This window comes from Elephantulus edwardii, unplaced genomic scaffold (assembly GCF_000299155.1).
Source record: "Elephantulus edwardii isolate Elephantulus edwardi_28Jun2011 unplaced genomic scaffold, EleEdw1.0 scaffold00079, whole genome shotgun sequence".
In the NCBI taxonomy this organism is placed as follows: domain Eukaryota; kingdom Metazoa; phylum Chordata; class Mammalia; order Macroscelidea; family Macroscelididae; genus Elephantulus; species Elephantulus edwardii.
Window position 1 is genome coordinate 11,521,507 of NW_006399829.1, and position 3,110 is coordinate 11,524,616.

Here is a 3,110-nt window from a genome sequence, read left to right on the forward strand (position 1 = left end):
GAACTTGCATGTCAGGAGTTCTAAGAGCCTATGTGATATTCCTTGCCCATTCTCATTCTTTGAATCGACAACTGACAAGTTAGCAGGTTGAGATCAGAGATTTTCCCAACCCCTGCCCAAAGGAAAACAAACCAGGTGGACTTCCTGCCTTCAATTACATTAGCTTTGTGCCCTTCCCAGCACACACACAAGGATTTAAGTGACTTCTTGGTTACTCAATTCCCTGATCCTTTGTGGTCACTGCTAACTTTCTTAAGGGGATTGATTGATCTAGTTTGGAAAAGACAGAACAACAATTAGACAAAAATTTCATGAGAATTATGCTGGGGCAATTTCTTTTTATTGTATCTTTGAAGGAACAGAAGGATACCCTCCAATAAGTTGTTATATGTCGACCACCTGCTTGGCTCTTTGTTGTACGGTAGTGGGTTTTGTTCTGTTAAGATGCTAAAAGCTTTTACTACCAGTGTTTCAAATCCCAGCAGATTCGCTCATGGTGGACACATTTTGGTGATGTTTCTACATTCAGATAACTTAGAATGAAAGGCTATATCTTCTTCTAAAGATCAAGATGTACTTCTAAAAGTTGGCCAGTGAAAACTCTAAGGGTTACAACAGAATATTGTCCAGTATAGTGCTGTGATCATGAGGATAGCACAGGGCTGGGCAGCAGTTCTTTCTATTGTGTGTATAGTGTCATGAGTCAGACTTGACCATGGGCATCCAGCAACAGAAATAATAAGTACCATGTATTGAGTTATTATCATCATCATTTAAACTTGAGCCTATTTTCTGCTCTCTACTTTGTAATGTTTCTATTTACTGTTGTAAATTTGGTGCTCTTACACTGTTGACACCTTCTCTCTGTTTAGTTGTCATGTTGTTGTTGTTTGTTGTTACGTACTGTCGAGTTGCCTGCGACTCATAGCGACCCTATATGTACAACAGTCCTAAATCCTGCTCTATCCTGTGCCAATCTCACTATCTCCAGCACACCTACCCCGACTACCCCAGTCACCAATTCAATCCACCTCATAGAGGGTCTTCCTTTCCTGCGCTGTCCCTCCACCCTCCCAAGCATGACGTCCTTCTCCAAGAATTGGTTCCTCCTTGCAACATGTCCAAAGTATGTCAGATGAAGCTTCAGAATCCTTGCCTCCAAGGAGCAGCCTGGTTTAACCCTCTCTAGGACAAACCTGTTTGTTTTCTTAGCAGTCCATGGTATATTCAATACTCTCCTCCAGCACCACAGCTCAAAGGCAACAATTCCCCTTCTGTCATCCCTAGTCATTGTCCAGCTCTCTGATGCATAGCAAATGATTGCAAAGACCATGGCCTGTATCAGATGCACTTTAGTCTCCAGAGTGACATCATTGCTCTTCACTACTTTGGAGAGGTCTCTAACAGCAGACTTTCCTATTGCAATACGTGTTTTGATTTCCTGGCTGCTGGTGCAAGAGTGTTGACTGTGGAGCCAAGCAAACGAAAGCTGTTAACAGTACCAATCTCTTCTCCGTCCATCATGATGCTGCCAATTGGCCCAATGGTGAGAATCTTTGTTTTCTTGTACAGAAGGTATTATTGATACTTGGTAATGCAGAAGATGGCTGTCAATGAGCCTCTCTGTTTCTGTTTCTCTTCACTTATTGAACATTTGATAGCCAAATGCCTTTAATAAGTTTATTTTTGGAATTACAAGTTTCTTTGAAAGATCAGAAGATTCTTTTCCTTTCAAAATTTCCATTATTCCCTATAGGTCTATGATGATTATATTTTAAAAATATAGCAATTAAAAAAATAGCAATCATTTACTGGATGCATGCTGTTTGATATTTTCCACAAACATCTTTTTCAGTCCTCAATAGAGCCCTGAAAGAAGGTAATACTAACCCTATTATAAATCTTGAAGAAATAGAACCTTACAGACTCATAGTTCTCAAGTCGATGACCTAGTGAGTGGCAGAGCAGAGACTTGACTTTAGCTTTTCCAATAGAAAACATTATAGCAGAGAAAACCAGTCATTGGAAAATGAGGGCTCATGATGTGTTTCCTAATTTTAATGAATTCTTGTTGTTAAGTTTCACTGAGTCTGTTGAAGACAAAGATTTTGAAGCTCTGTTTCACATGACCATAAGGGACCAGACCCTGGAGAAGAACATCATGGCTGGCTGGATGGAGGGACAGCACGGAAGAGGGAGAACCCAGATAAGATGAATTGACACAGTAACTGGGGTAATGGGAGTAGGTGTATCAGAGTCAGTGATTCTAGCTCAGGATAGGGCAGGCTTTAGAGCTGTTGTACATCAGGTTGCTATAAGTTGCAGAGGACACAATGGCACATAACAACAGCAATCCTATGAACAGTGGAATGAAGCACTGCTCAGTCTTGTACGACCTTAAGTCATTACTGTGTTTGAGTTCATTGTTGTGGCTACTGTACCAATCCATCTGCTTGAGGATATGCCTCATTTGACTTTTTTTCCAACCCTCTACTTTACCTTGATATTTATTCAAACTGTAGGCTGAGCAAAGTATAAGAGAAGCTGGACTCTATGAAGAGAAGGGTGGCTTCAGGATTGAATCAATAACCCGCATTATGCAGATGGCACTCCTTACTTGATGAATGTGAGGAGGACTTAAATTGTTTGCTGTGAAAGATCAAGAAACACAGCTTCCAGTATGAATGGCAACTCAATGTCAAGAAAACAAAGATTCTTACCACTGGACCAATAGACAGCATCATGATGGATGGAGAGAGGATTGAAACTGTCAACAGCTTCATCTTGCTTGGATCCACAATTAACACCCTTGATACCAGTAATCAGGAAATAAGGAAATGCATTGCACTGGGGAAATATGCAGTTAGGGATCTCTCCAAATTACTGAGGAGGAGTAATGTCAGCTTGATACAGGCCATGGTCTTTGCAATCACTTGTTATGCATCAGAGAGTTGGACAATGACTAGGGAGGACAGAAGGAGAATTGACGCCTTTGAGTTGTGGTGCTGGAGAAGAGTATTTAATGTACCATGGACTGCCAAGAAAACAAACAGATTCATCCTAGAGAGGGTTAAACCAGGCTACTCCTTGGAGGCAAAGATTCTGGGGCT